Source organism: Tyto alba, unplaced genomic scaffold (genome assembly GCF_018691265.1).
Source record: "Tyto alba isolate M040663 unplaced genomic scaffold, T.alba_DEE_v4.0 Super-Scaffold_1, whole genome shotgun sequence".
NCBI lineage: Eukaryota > Metazoa > Chordata > Aves > Strigiformes > Tytonidae > Tyto > Tyto alba.
In genome coordinates this window covers 6,732,187-6,748,762 of record NW_024881261.1, presented here as the reverse complement: position 1 = coordinate 6,748,762, position 16,576 = coordinate 6,732,187, and the positions used below count along the sequence as shown (strand labels likewise).

At 37.9% G+C, this 16,576-nt stretch overlaps 1 long non-coding RNA gene across 1 annotated transcript in view; it reads right to left on the bottom strand.

Moving 5' to 3' along the window:
* The window catches only part of LOC116960642, a 28,256-nt gene that overhangs the window by 7,737 nt on the left and 3,943 nt on the right, over nucleotides 1-16,576 (bottom strand). Inside the window, exon 3 of the long non-coding RNA XR_006165350.1 lies at nucleotides 10,680-10,739. This is a non-coding gene — a long non-coding RNA (uncharacterized LOC116960642). The remainder of the gene's footprint in view (nucleotides 1-10,679; nucleotides 10,740-16,576) is intronic.

Genomic DNA, 16,576 nt, shown 5'->3' with positions numbered 1-16,576 from the left:
GCCTGTATGCAGAATCACAGTAAAAGCTTAGGCTGTTTTCTGATTGCACTATCTTGTCCAGCTAGTGATATTTTAAATGCCAGTAGTGTCCTGTTCTCTATATTTAAACTCTCACAGCAGCGAGGCATTGTGTTTCCTATAAATATAGCATTTTGACTATTTACACACAGCCAAATCATACCGTACCCTGAGGAAGGGGCAGCAGATAGTTACCTTGCCCCCAAGAGCATGCTGAGACAGACCTGTGGCACTCTCTGGTGTCCAATTCTTCCCTTCCTCTAGTGGGAGGTACAAGCCCTTTATCTGGGATATGTTTTACTTCCAACTTCATGTTAGCTCAGCTGTGTTTGCAGACAAGTTGAGGAAGCAAAGGAATATGAGTGAAACCACCCAGAAGGCAGGAGAGCAACACAGCATTTGTTATGCCAGCCTAGGAAAGCTCTAGTCTCGGTATCCTCAGTGAGGATACTTTTTAAAATGATAGTTGAAATAATAAGAAAAAAATCTTCTGGTAGCTGGCATATAGTTGCTGAAGATGACAAAGGTTAATCAAGGTATGCTAATGAGAATATGTTAATTTGCTAGGTTTTCAGTCTCTCTCCTTAGATGTGAATGTATTGATCTTTTTAAATGTGCAGATAACCAAATAAAAGACACTACTGCATCATGAACTTAAATAAGATGTACACAAACATGAGGGTAAAATGGACTTAAGACTAAATGACTAGTTGTGGGCAGTAACTTCTGTGCTTTTGGTCCTGTTGTGTCCAAATAATGAAATGCAGGTGTGTTATGAAACTAAAATCTAAATCATTAGCTGTAAACATTTAATATTGCATCAATCTTTGGTTTTGTTACAAAAGCTAATATTGAACAATAATGTTTTTTTCTGACAGAAACAAATCTAGCCCTTATTGGGCCACTTGGGTAAAGGAGTGCTTCAGAAAAAGCTAATCTGAGCTCAGTAGTGCTGGCTGTAGAATACAGATCGAAGCCATAGATTAACCATACAAAATATGCTTTCCTGGAGCCTTAACATAAATAATAAGACTCAAAATCCAAGTTTCTCTCAATAGATAATATTGTCATTAATGAAATATGAACACAATCATTTTAGCAATAGGTACAATGATCTTACTGGCACTTTCACCTTCTTAGTGGGTAGGACTATTTTGTAACAGTATAGGAGATCCAAATGAACTAGTCTGTTTAAACTTTTTCTGTTTAAGCGTTTGCTTAAAGATAAATGAATGACACTAAGATACATTAGCCTTGCTGCACAAAGAAAGAGCCTTTCATATTGGATAATTTCGATTTCCTAGCTCTACACAAAACAACACATTCATAGTATTGTATATGGTATCAGGCCACACTCCCGTGAACCACTGTGTGAATGTGAACAGCCTGTCTGCTCTTTGTAATAATAGATACAAATGTAATTGTATGCTAGCCAGTGTAATCCAAAGCAAGAGTTATTTTAAGATGGGCAAGAAACTGGCTACAAAGCAGTGGAATGTACCAATTCTCAGTCAAATACCTTTCCAGAATTTATAAATAAGCAACTTTAAAAAATAAAGAAGGTAAAAATTAAAGGCTAGTTCAGTTGTTGCCTCCCAGAATTTTCACTGCTGTCTCCAGAAGCTGGGAATCTGCATGAAAGGAAGAGGTCCAGCCTTCCGTATCCATATACCCCTGCACCACCAAACTGCAGGGCAAGCAGAAGTAGAGGATCTCATGTTAAATTTCACATTATAAAAAGAAAAGTGCATTTACCATGACTATTTCAGAAAAGAATTCCAAAGGGCACCAATCTGTAAAGACACACTTCATGTTTCATAATTAAACATGGAATATGGAGTTCTTCACCTCTGGTCCTTTACCTTTGACATCTATACAAGGACTACGCAGTATCCTGTGACGTGTTCCACAATAAATACAGAAGAATTTGCACTAACTGATAACATTGTTGGAAGTCTCAGTAAAAAGGCTGGAGACTGAACAGACATGAAAGTAAGTAGCTTCTCCTAATGAAGAATGGTACCTTTCTAGGAACAAGGTGAGTAGGTGAGAAAATGTAACAAACTTCAGAGTGTTACTAATTCTATTATATGTACTCAGTGGATAGAGGATCTGTTTGCAGGGCTGTTTAGCTGCCTTCACAAATATAAAATTAATTACAAAAAATCAGGTGTTATCTTAGTTTTAAAACAGTAAAGAAATACACTGAATTTAGCAACAAAGGGGTATGGAACTTTGAACAGTGAACAGATTAGATTTGCAAAAACATCTACATGGATTACTTGAAGCCCTGATTTCTTGCTTTTCATCATTTGGTGAACTTTTGAGTTTCCGTCCATTTCTGTCTTGTCAGGAAAGCTCAGCTCCTTCCATTTGCAAAAATGAGCAATGCCTGGAAAAATTCTCTTGTGTGTTTCCCACAGGGTTGGCAGGCAGATAATGTATGTTTTCTGCAGCCCATATAGATTTGTGGCAAAAAATATGAGGAGCCAGTAGTCTCTCCTGCCCCTCCAAGAGTGCAGCTCAGAGTATAAAATCTGTTAGTAAGAGCAGTGACATTTAACCCAGTGTGAGTTTTTCTATTTTATTTAAATAAAATTGAGATTAAACCAAGGAAAACCTAGAGCAGTGTTGCCCAGTGGCCAAAAATACGGAGATTTTTACTTCCAAAGGATTGATGAAATGATAACATACCCCTAGTTAAACATTTCAGTAGGTGTTGGTGATTACTTGGTCCGCAGGACCTTCTCTCAGTGTCATCAATTCCGATGAGCTCTTATCTTGTCTCCATTCCTGTTCTCCTCAACTGCCTTTCCAACTACTGTGGAAACTTTCTCTTGGCCTATTACCTCTTTGTAAAGAGTGAGACAGAGCAGATTTGCATGTGAAGATTTCTCTTAACAATTTAGAGATCTTTGTGAAAAAAAGTTGGGAGTTCAACTCTAATTTCTCTCTCCAATTAAAGGTGATCTTGATCGTCAGCCATTAAATTCAAATGTTTATCAAATTTCTGCATGCCTGTATACCAGGTATAAAGCCAACTCCTGAGATGGAACATGCCTAGAAGCATGAGGACAAAGATGAAGGTAACTGTAACTCAATCCAAATTTGGCTTCTCTCCACTCAAAATACTGAAATAATTTGATTTACTTTAAAACTTGGGAATTTTGTACTTTTGAAACATAGCATCTGCAATAGGTAATGAAAATGCACGGAAGCACTACCAACTTTTAAATGGCCCTATTTAAGTATTTTATACAGTTTTGAAGATTGTACAAGGAAAGAAAAAAACCACTAGCAGTGCATCCAGACAAAGAATAAATCTTCCACATCAGAGATATTTATAATTCTTAACAGTAGTTACTTCAATATGCTACTCTGAAAAAAAGGTATCAGGACTGAAATTTAATTGTATGGATATATTAGATTACACTGCATAAATGATATAGGGTAGAAAGGTTTGTATAACAATATCATAAACAAATATTGCTGCCTAGAAACAGCAGACATAGACACATTAAAATATTTAAGGTACTTAAATATTAACTACCTAGCAACAAGTCCGTGATTACTTCAAGGAAAATATGCACTATTAGGGAAGGCAGAAATGATAGCAATCATTGTTATTATATATTTTTGATACAGTAATGATTAGACACATCACTCTTGTTACATAACATACAATTACATACATAGGGAGTCCCTGCCTTAAATAGTTTATGCTTGACCACATTAAGAAACAATATATGGCTATGAAATTACAGGATACGTGTTTGATAGAGCTGAGAAACTGGCTTGTGGCATCACTAAGTTCTAGTTCCTTCTCTGCCCCTGATTTGCAGTGTGGCCATACCAACTCACTTCTGTCCACGTATTCCTATTTTGGTGCTTGCAAATATAAAGTAGCTGTACCATAGCACAGGCAAACATCATCTGAAGGATGTTACATGACATTGTTTGACAAGAGAACCAGGACAGGCTGTGAGTCTTTCTTCCCTTGCCATTGCTCTTAATGTTCCTGTGTGTTACTCTTGTAGTGACCTACGCTGCACTCACACGAGGAGCTCCCCAGGGTTACAGCTTGGCTCTGCTGAGTCTTCCTGCACCACCATTACGCGTTCCAAGTGTATGAGCCCGAAGGCAGAATTTCCTCCTGCAGTATTTGTAAAACAGCTGAAAGGACAGTGATGGAAAATGGTTTCCAGTAATAGTTAAACTAACTTTCTAATCTTGCATGTGTTCATTACAGCAGTGAGTAAACATGTTGGCAGGATGCTCAGATAATGTGGTAGCAGGCTCTAGTAGATGCCTACATTCCTACGATATTTTTTAAAGCTTATAAAAGGTGTCAGGTTAATGCACGTTCGCAGGGTGTTAGAGGCCTTGGGTTCCTGCAGTTCTAGTTATAACAAACAACACTGACATATCCAGCATTTTAAAAGCCAGGATACTTTCAGATTTGGCTTTCAAACTAGCTTTTGTGTAGAACCCTACTTGCACATGACAATCTCAAGCTTCTCATAAAATCAGTAACCATTTCCAGTCCGGGATCTACACAAAGACAGTAATCCCCTAGCATAGGCATTAGAGTTTGATTTACAGTTTACAAACAAAAAAGAAAGCTACTGGCTCATTTCCGTACCTCTTTATTCCATAACCACAACTCTAATCCTCATTCCAAAGTTTAACTCTACCAACAATCCTAATTCATCAATCTCTACCTGCCTCAAAAGAAATACTAGCCTGCAGACTCAGGCAGAACAAGTCTTGAATTTTTCCTGCAGCTCTTCTAGACTGACCACTAGCAGTACTTCTTAACTTCCTGCAAGTTTGAAACCGAGAGCAACCTAACTGAGGGAAAGGATGGTAAATTAAAGTGGAAAAAACACTGACCAGAGGTGTAGTTTCAAATACCTTATTCTCAGTGACACCTAATTGTGAGATTATTAGCTTTTATATAGTAGGCTTGACTTCAATAGGAAGAAATTAATCAGCCCATTACAAAAGCAGGCCCTATATAAATATTCATCCAGAAAAGGTTTACAGCTTTTCCTCATTCACTTGAATTTGTACTTTTATTAGATGAGGAAAGTGGAATTCAGCCATATCTTTATTATTTGTGAATTTATTGAGATTTCTTCTGATAAACCAGCACTTTATTTCTTTACTATAAGTCATGCTTTCCTGGTTTTGTCAGTTCTTGAAAAATGCACTAGTGCAAAACTCACTGAGGTGTTTTCAGACAACTGGCTCAGCAGGGGCAACAGCTGAGAGGTACAAACTGTCCCTTTTATGCTTGTGGTTTGTTACCTTCAGGACACACTGCTTGGGAAGACTCACTGACACCAGTTTAGCAGAGGACCTGTATGTCAGTGGCATGCAGAGAAGGGTGATGGAAGAATAAAACTTCATGATGTTGGTCTGGTTGCTTAGAGAGTGATGTGTTGCTTATGATCACCATTCCAAGCAAATTACTCCAGATTGTTTTAATTCCATTAAAATAAAGTATGTGTTCTCAGATTTTCACAGGGAGTCTTAAAGCATTTATTTTTATAATTGATTAATTCAGTTTTTGTACCATACAGGTTCCTTCATCTAGAGGGTGAAATTCTCCCAGTGTCACGTGGCAGAATTTTTGCTTTTTGTCCATAAGTTTTTCATTGGGAACTCTGCATGAGTCTCCAGTAGTTGACTCAGTGCAATCCACTCCTGATGCATCCTTTCCTGCAACACTCACACAGGGACAGGAAAGTCAGGGAGCTTTTTGTGCTTACGATTTTCCCTGTTTTCTCTGGTGGATTTTCTGTCTCAGGGATTGCACAGCTGAAGCTTCCTTTGTTGCCAGAAGTTGGAACAGCTTCTGAGTACATTTATGTAAATGGTGGAGGAAGAAAAGACCGATTTTTGTATTAGTTCATATGGGCATTTCATGTGTGATTCAAGCAGGCTGTGTGCGGAAGGCATATCCTGGCAAAACCAAGCTCTGAGAATCTTTCAAATGTAAAATCGAAAAAACTGAAGTTACTCGGTTGGAGCCAAGAAACATGTTTTCAACTAACTTCATTTGCAACGTGGTGCACTGATAAAGGCAAAATTCAATCGGTGGAAGAAACTAACAATGCCAGTAAATGGTAATTTAACATTAATCACACAGCCAACAATTACATAAAGAAAATGGGCCCCTACGGCATTATTATCAAAACCAGCATATACCCTGAAATTTTATACCGTGACCAAATTATCTTTCTCAGGGCCACCTGATGCAGTTGCATGACTGCAAGTGGCAAATACGGCCCAATCGTTCATTCCGGCCGACTGGCGCCGTTATACCCCTCCTCAGCTCCAAGTATGACGTCAACAGCAACGTGACGTCAAACCCGGGACGAGAAGGGAGCCCAGCGACCAGCAGAGGGCAACGGAGCCCCGCGACTGGGGCGGCTGCTCCCGCCCGGCTCCCTTCCTCCGAAACCAGGGGCGGGGGGGCAAGGCAGGGGCTCGGCCTCCCCTGCTAAAGCAGCCGCTTTAAAGTATGCTGTTAATTAAGCACAGAGAGTTGGGAGTGGACTGATGAGCGGAGAGAAGGTGACACAACCGATTTGGGCCACGACAGCTCACGCTGCAGAAATCCACCAGCAGTTCCAGATTTGACTGCTTTGGGTTTTTTACAGTACCTGCTGTCAATTTAGAAAAAAGTTCTATGAAAGAAACAAAACTCCTTCATTTCCTTTATTTTGTTCATGTCTGCTATGGCACTATGAAATATAGGTTCTTGTTCTAACTTGGCAATTCTATATGAATGTATGGATATGAAAAAATCCCACCCGAGACCAGCACAAGAAACAGGGACAGTCACTGAGGCCGGCACTTCTGTGCCAGAGCAGGTAGTGGTTATATCAGTCTTATGGCACACAAGCATTTTTCAGCTCAGTACAGGTGTTGTTGTGAGCGTCAGCTAGCAAGACATGGCTGATAGCCTTTAAATCTCAAAACTACAAAATACGAGCAGAAGTTAAATAGTTCCAGTACTTTGTATCAAAGTGGTTTTTCCTTATAAGGCACAGGGGAGCTGTACTGTGAGGCTTCTGAGGACCAGCAAAATAGAAAATTTCAGCTCTGCTTTTTGATGAAGTGCTGCTTCAAGTGGAAGATTGGACTAATGATATTCAGAGGTCCATTCCAACCAACATTGGTATATCTACACTTTGTTTTCTGAAAGACTCATTATAAAAGAGCAAGACAACAACATCACAACCAATTATTCAATATTTTTTTTTTTTGTCAAGGGTGCTATTTCTCAAAGCCAGGCCAGGCCAGAATTCACCTAAAGCCACTTTTTCCCTGAGATGGAGTGAATACATATCCTATTTTAAAGTGACTTATGTCAGTAACAAAAGCTGCCAAGAAGTCACAACCATCTGACTCTAAGGGTTGCTCCAATCTTTTTGATATGACAGCTGATGCAGCCTTCTCTTGAACAAATTGGACTGTAACAGGAGGACATGTAAAGCATAGAGCAAAAATTGGTCTTTGCATAAGAGTACTGCCCACATAAATTCATCCTATTATCACAATGGTTGGGGCTTATTTTTCACCTAATTTCCATCTAGGGGAACTCTGCACATCATACATGTACTTATTTAGTATTTTAATTATATGATTCCAAAGTGCTTTATGGTCATAAAATACTCCATGGGGATAGGTCATATGGCTATTATTTGAGGTTATAAGTGGCACAGTAAATTATTTGCAGTATCAGTAGTATAACTCGGCGGTGCTGTTTCGAAGTCCTTCCTCAATCTTTTCTTCATAGGCATTAAACTTCTGTGGCAGGACCCAATTTTTAATTTTATCTGCCATAAGATGAATCCAAATACACTGAACAAAACTGAAGGATACATGGTTACTTAAAATTACATACTCCAGCTGAGAATCAAATCTGTGACCACAGTTGGTTTTGTTAGCCTTAAATTGCATTTGCCTATGGATGCTGTGTTTGATTAAAAGTAGGGTAGTAGCATCTATTTATAAGACTGTTATCAAAATTAAATAGAGAGTCTGTATTTATCTTTTTCACTATAATTAACATTGAGGCTGAGGCAAATCAAATCAGCCAAACAGAACAGTTGCATGCATAATGCACTAGTTGGTCTCAGAAACCTTGTTTCAAACCCTGTTAGTTAAGCAGGGAAATTTATTAGGGGACTTGCTCATGGTTTTTTTTTCTCTTTTTGGGGGTTTGGGGATTTTTTTGGCACATTCAGAGCTACAGCTTCTGTAAAGGAGTAAGCATGGCTGAGGGCGGAAAAATGGAATGCTGATCTTTTTTCTCTTTTTTCCTTTCTCTGTGTATACCGTTTTCTTTACACTGCTTATCCATCGCTTTTTTGGAAAACATTGAAAAAAATCACCCCCAAATTTTAAAGTATGTTTGGACAGCATGTGCTTAGAAAGAATGCACCAGTAAACAGCACAGAAACAAAACTCTTGTGAATTAGGCATTTTTTCTTAATTAAAACAATAAATTGGGAGGCTATGGCCCAAGCTTTCTGACAAAGTATCTACAGCCTTAAGGAAGTGCTAGAATCCATTGACCTGAAATTTGAAAATCCTGATGTTTCTCAGGTGGATCTGAATGCTTAAGTTCAATTTGCACATTATTTATAATAAGGCAGGTTTAAATTAAATAACCTCACAAGACCTGAGCATAGAACACGACACTGAGGCCATCATTCTGAAGACTCAGAATCCAACTGGAAGTAGAGCGGCAAGTAAAGGTTAGATAGGATGAATGTTGCAATTTCTGGTTAGCTAGCAAGTATTTGCAGTTCTGTGGCATTGCTATGTCTTGACAGGAGTTTCTGCTTCTACCTAATAGATATATGCACAAGAGAAGAAAGAATGGGATGGATGAAAGAAGACTAAGGAAATGTGGAGATGGGCAAAGAGACTCAAATTAAAAAAAAAAAAAAAACAAATCACCATATGTTGTGAATAGGAAGAGATGGCATTACCTCATTCCTGTCTTGCCCAACCTGTTCTTAAAAAACACTAGTGGTGGATATTGCCCAGCTAACTTCAGTGAGCAGTCTATTCCCATGCTTATTCATCCAAATTCTTTGTTTCTGTCTAGCTCATTCTTCCTGCAGTTATGCTCACTACTTCTTGTTTTATCTGGGCTAAGACCTGGGATTGTTTAGCCTCACAAAGAAGAGGCTCAGGTGGGATCTTACCAATGTGTATAAACGTCTGAAGAGGAAGAAGAGAAGATGGGGCCAGACCCTTCTCAGTGTCATCCAGCGACAGGACAAGAGGAAGTGGGCACAAACTTAAAGCTAAGAAAAAACTTTTTCATTGTAAGAATGGTCAAAAACCAGCACAGGTTGCCCACAGAAGCTGTGGAGTCACCATCTTTGGAGATACTCAAAATCCCACCGGACATGATCCTGGGCAACCTGCTTTAGCTGACCCTGCTGTGAGCAGAGGGATTGGACCAGAGGTACCTTTCAACTTCGACCATTCTATGATTCAGTGACAGTGAACAAAGAAACCAGCTACTCTTGTACCCTTTCCAGCAATTTTTATATATTTCAAGACTGTTTTCCTGTTCCCCCTGAGAAAGTAGTCTAAAGAATACTAATCGTTCAAATCATAGATTACAGCTTCTAAAATTCAGAACATCTTTGATTTCCTCTGGCTCATTTTCAATTGATAATTCTTGAAAAAGTTGTATTAAACCGAATATAGTATTCCCACTGAGGCCTTACTCATAGCAGAGTAAAAGAATTACTGTATAGGTCTTACGTATAATGCTCCTGTGCACTCCTTTTAGTATAACTGGATTTTATTTTACTATTTTGTTACTGGTTGGTTGATCAATTTATGTTCTAGGATTATCCCAGAACTCTTGATTAACCATCTGTTCTTGACCTTGTATTTATACAGATGATCATTCCTCTTGGAAATTTTTCTCTTGCCAGTCATTTCATTAATTTCAGATAATTTATTTAACTTGCCACAATAATCTCATAATGGAATCCTGATACCCAGTGGGCCTTCAGGCCCTCCTAGCTTGATAATTTAATAAGTACACTTGTTATTCCATTATTTGGCCCAGCAGTAAAGATACAGGACAGTACTAAACTCATGAGTTAACCATTAGTAGCCACTCTACAAGAGAAACCTCCCAACTATTTGGGACTGTGGAGGTGTCCTAACTGGGCCATAGTCCTTCTGATAGTTATTGGAAAATCTCAAGAGACAGGATCAAAGTTCATATTAAATGCAGATATACACTATCGCCCAGGACTGCTAGAGTATCGTAAGAAGAAAAGGTATTGATTCAATCTTAAATCTATTATGTTAACTGATTCTTAACACTTTGTTGTCTTGCAGGTACGTGAAAGTACATGCTTTGATTATTTTTTTCTATTCTTTTTTCATTTAAGAAAAGGGTCTGATTGATCTAAAATTCCATAAGTCTTTCTTCTTTCCCTTTTTTAAGGCTCAGGATAGTGGCACAGATTCATCAATATATATAAAGCTATAACCTCCCACTGACTTTACAAACACTGGAAAACAATAGTAAATCAGAAGCCCAAATACTTTTCCTGCTTTCTGGGGCCTTGATCATCCTCTGTTAGTTTTCCAGGATCAGTACTTACTTCTCCAAGGTTATCATGTCTCCACCTGGTCCTATCATCTCGATGACATAGTGTAGAATCCTGCAACAACAACACATGCTTGTAATTTTTCCCTTCAATAATTACTCATAGATAGATCTATTCCCTCCTACATTCTATATGGTATAATGGTGTATATAGCAGGCTTATGATGCCTTAATAAATGAAATGGTGCCTTGTGATTCTTTATGTGCTTCTTCTCCCAAAGAGGTAATTGACTAGTTATAAGTAGTTTCTAGGACATTTAAAAATTTTGTTCAGGAATGGCTTTGACCTTTTCTCAGAAACATCTTCTGGTAAAGCTGAGTCATCTGTGTAGCTATATATCAGTCATAGTGTTAGAGCTCTCTGATTTATCACACATAGTCATAGATCTAGGGTATAAAGCTATTAGAGATATGTAGTATATATATTGTTCCAAAAAAAAAAAAAAAAAACCAACCCCAAAACAAACAAACAAACAAACCAAACCAAACCAAAAAAAAGAATGTTGTAAGATAATTAAAATGTCAACAAAGTGTTCATAATTGCAAGTGTTACACGTGGCTCTGATTCCACCTTGCCTTCTTACTGCCATTCCTCTTCACAAATGCAAAACCTGACTGACTCCAACAACAATACAGAACTTCCCTATTTGCCTGAGGTATAGTCTTATATATATTTTTTTCTTACTATTTCCATAAAGTATAGAGCTCGCTTTCATTTATCTGAATATAAATATGAGTGTAAGCTCTTTCACCATAGCAGTTTAAAACATTTTACACATATCAGTAGTCAGGCTGTAATACCTCTGCACAGTAGGGAAATACTACCTTTAGTCGTATATGTAAAAGGGAGGTATAGAGAGCATAAGTTATTTATTCAAAGCCAGGCAGATAGGACAAGGATTCAGATTTTCTGATTTTTAGTCCTCTTTTTCAGCCTCATGCCTATCTTCTTTCCCTAGGTTTTACAATGACCTACATATCATTGCATAAGAAATGCAAAGCCAGCAATAAACACTTTTAGCCTGTACATAGCAATGCTCATCTATCCTAGTTATTCAAGTATAGAACATATAATCTCACAGGAAAATAAAGTTCTTTTAATCTTCTGGTTTAGCCCTTTGAGAGTCATGAGAATTCTAATTACCAGTACAGTATTTAACTGAGCATCAAGAGCTTGAGGATTGCAAATTCTATACAGGACTTTTTTATCCACACGCCACAGATGAAGGAAAAGCTGATAGCATTTTTTGACCTAAATTATAGCCTAGCAGCTAGGGATTCTGTTCTTAGGACAAAAGGATTCAGTGTCACTGTTAGAAATTCATACATGCCTACTCTTCTCTTAAATACTGATGCGTTTATCTGCAGTATAAATGCAGTTTTACATAGAGGTTGTGGTTCTGTAAACATGAGTTCTGTTAGAGAGCAGTGGGTATGTATGTCACTAAGGTTTTATTACGGCTCTACATGTCTGCTAGAACAACTTCGCTAGCAGTGTTAAAAATCAACTCTTCAGCCAGCATATCTGTGCTGGTGAACCTGGTTGAGATACAGCAAGAAGACCACTGCTACTGCTCCAACTCATGTCATTTGGGAGGATGATTTAACAGCCTCTGGAAAAGCTCCTCTGGATGGCACCCTCTGTGCCTCACCACAGGGCTCTGCTGCTCTAACTACGGATGAGCACATGAATTGGATTCCTTACAGTTGAAACAAAACCAGAAGATGTGCTCCAGTTGCTAAGGGGTCTGGTAGGACAAAACTAGATCTAATCTTTAAAGCTCCTGGAATGTGCATAGTGTAGAAGCTGGATCCTCAGCACCAGTTGTTTTGTTCTCCAAATCCTTTCCTATTGTACTGTGCTGCTTGCTAATGTAGGCATGGTTGGCATTAGCACATTTGTAATATAGACATGATCTGATTCTGCATTGCTTGGCAACTCAGAGTGAATTGCCAAGTGAGTGACACTAAGGTAAACCTTGACCCTAAAAGATAAGGCTCTTTCTGTTCAGTAAGGGCCAGGTAAGTTTACTGTCACTCTGGTTACTGTTTTTTGGAGTCCAGTTTCATAAACAGTATTTTAGTAGGTTATTCTGCATCTGCATTAGTTTCCTGAATTCAGTTCACAATATGCTGCACAAATGCTTGTGGCTATACAGTGCAGGCAGGGTACAGGAATAGAAACACACAGCTGGGAAGGAGGAAACGATCATTTAAGCTGGCTTTAGCAGTATTGTTGCTGAATGTCACAGCATGCCAAACCTTACTCTGAAAAGTTCTCTCTGGAACATTTTCTGCGGTAAGGAAAGGAGAATTTGATCCCAAATTAATATATTACATAGGCTTTTGCTGCAATTATACAAGTACATATGTTATTTTAGAAGTATGTTAGTCACAATACAGAAAATTAAGTCAACTAGAGTGATACAAATATTTCGTATTAAAAATTTAATAATAGAGTACTGAAGTATGTTTTCCATCACGACTTGGTAATGCTTAAATCCTTGGGTGCTGAGACCACTGGCTTCCAGCTGATCAATAACGTCTCATTATCATATGTTTCATCCCTTAAACAACTGTTTCTGTTATTGCTCCTTGTCTTTTGTAATGGTTCTAAACCTCTGGAATCTGAATAGACATTATGCTCTGGCTTTGCACAATACCTAGCACAGTGGGGTTCCTTATCCCTAACTACTGTCATGCCCGGGAGCTCTAATGTAAACAATGCATAATTATTAGTAAATATTGTATAAAGTAATAACTGCCATGAGAAAGGGGAACAAGAGGAAAGTAATTTAAAAAAACCCCAGGGAATGTTAGACTTTTCCTGCATTTATTCCTATCACATTTAACTGACAGAGATTTTTGCACTGAATAACTAATACATTTTCATGGGACAGTCAAAACCAGGGTGAAAAATGACAAAAAGAAATGCATAACACTTCAGTACTTGACAACTACTGCTGTTCTTTGGACGTTACTTGATGCCCAGCCTGAACAGTATTCACAGCACATAAAATTAGTTATGTGAAGAATGGAATACATATATTTTGCTATTTTAGTATCAAATTGCCACAATACTAAGAAACTGAGTAGTCATATTCATAAATAGAGACAGAAAGTATGATAAATCTTGAGGAAAAAGCTAGATTCACTGAGCCCTAATAACATTACAAAGATAACTGGATTTTATTTTTTTTTGGATAATATTAAAATAGAAAAAATCAGGGAAAAAAAAAGCAACTTCCAAGAAATCTACTTACAAAATTGATACAAATTGGCTAAATGGTATCAGAAAAAAACAGACTTATTTTTTTTTCCTAAAAGGCATATTAAATTCCAGTGATCCTAAAATCTTACTTTTCAACTCTTCTAAAAGAAAGTCTTGGGGTTATTTTGAAATGTGAACTATTTTGCTCTTAAAAAGGCGACCTAAATTAAAGAAAGGGAGGTAAGCTCTTCCAAAGGGTAATAAAACCATTAACTTTCTCAGCCTCTTTTTAAATCTTATTTTGCTGAATGTATCTTCAATGAGTTGCTAATGGATTTCCATCCCATTTTTTAATGAATTTACTTTGCTCCACTCCCAAAACACAGAGTTAAATATGTTTTGTAGTTAGAACCACTAAGAAGACAAAGCTGTCTGAAATATTTCCATAGAAGCCCAAATTGTGACCTCATGCTGTCCTAATAAAGACACGTATAGTTGTGAGGAAGCCTGTTTTAGAAACACCTACACTGAAACCTTATTTGATCAAACGTAGGTCTAGAAAGGCAAGTCTCTTGTAAGGCAAATGTGCAAAAGCCCACACTTGGGAAAAATGAGTCTGTTTTGTCTATTGCCTTGATGCTTTCTGGAAGATGGGATTAATGCTTAATCAGCTCTTAATCAACAAAAAGCCTGAAATGGGGCTGTGGAACAAAAAATATAATTACTTTGTGAAGGGATTTCTGTGTCTGAACTGGTCTACTCTGCAAACTTACAAAACCACTGGAAAAGCAGCATAGGTGATCAGATGATGAAAAGCAAGTAGAATCTGTTTTAAATCAGCTGTGAATTTTATTGCAATGTCCATGAAGAGCAGCCTGTCATTTACCTTGAATTAAATTTGGTCTTGGTATACTATAAATAGTATTTTAACTGATGAAGGCAGACCAACAACACAGTAAGGAATCTTTTAATGTGTGATTGCACTAGCTTGGTAGTCTGCAAAGTGAAATCTGTAATTGTAGAATAAAAGAATCTTAGGCAGTCAAAACATTCTCATTTATTTTTGCAAGCGGTATTATTGATTTGATCTTAACAGCAAGTGCAACAGAGGGAAATCAATACATTACCCATAAGCCACATAGCATATTGCAGATGTTAACTGCATACACACTGCTTTGAAGAGAAAATGTTATTGTTTTCCTATGTGCTCAGTGAAACTCAGGGAAGTCCAATTCCCATTGGCATGTAAGAGGTTTTCATGGTGAAGGAGGAAATACCAGAGTCCCTTTTCCTTTAGAGATAACAGCTACAGCTGCCATATGAAAAAGTTATTTCAGTGGAAACAAAGCTAAAAATAAATTCAGGCAAAAATTTTTATGATGAACTACTTTCCCTGTTTTGAAAAAGTTTTTATTTTCTTGCCAAAAGCTAATATTCATGACAGTGGTTTTGTATTTTTCTGTTATTAAACACAACATACAAGTATTTTTTCAGATTATTTAATATTGCAAGTACATTTACAGGTACTTCAGAAGTGTTCTGGTGGCAACTGTTGGCTGTCACAAACAAATCTCTTTTTATCTGTTCTATTGCCAATTGGAAGAGCCTATTGTGTTACTTTAGTTCTGAGAAGGTTACCTCTCAAAGCAGGCTTCCCAGAGTGTATGCTTAAGGCATAATATAACTTCTCTAAAAAGCACACAAAAGCCTTTTCAAAAAAATTTTTCAGAAGGGGAAAGTAACTCAAGTGCCTTTCTTGCATCATAGTTTATTAATCATGTCACACAGTTGGGGAGCTATCAGGTTGGTAAATATGTGATGAAGGATTAGGTAAATTAAAGAATCCGATGGAAATACTGTAGAAGCCCTGATCCATGGATGTGATTTAAGACAGTAAGGGTATAGCATCATGGATTTATTATTCATATTCTTGTATTAGTAGGAACACATTAGAACCATACGATTTACAGAAACAGGCAAACCAATTTGTCTTGTCTGCAAAAAAACAGCTTGCAAGGAAACCAAAAGGCATAACAAGAACCCAGCCTGACTGAATGAGGAAAACCTAACTAAGCTCAAATGCCAAAAGGGAGCATATGGAAAGCATAAGTGGGTAGGGAGTAGCAAGGAGGAATACAGACGCATTGCCTGGGCTCACAGGGGTGAAAATAGGAAGGACAAAGCTCAGCTAGGTTAAAAATTGGAAAGGACTATGAAGGGTAGTAAGAAAAACTTCTATAGTTACTTTGGCATGAAAAAGATTACCAAAGAAAATGTAAGCCCACTGCTGAGTGAAGTGGGCAACCCTGAGATGAAGGATGCAGAAGCCGAAGCTTTTTTGCCTCGGATTTTACTGGAGGATCTGCTTTCAGGCCTCCCACGCCTCTGTGTCTTCTAGCAAACTTGGGGTACCTAGGTCCTACCACTGGTAGAGGAATTAGGGAACTGAATTAGGGACTGCTTAAATAAAGTGACATACAAAAAGTCCATGGGACCTGACGGGATGCATCCAGAAGTGCTCAGAGAGCTGGCTGATGTCACTCCAAGACTGTTTTTTATCTTCTTTATCAAAGCACTTGACAATCCTATAAACAACTAGACTGACTATACCTGAAATAAATAATAAGGTAGCAAAAATTATTTCCACTTGTCGAGTAGCTAAATAAGTGATGGCTCAACCT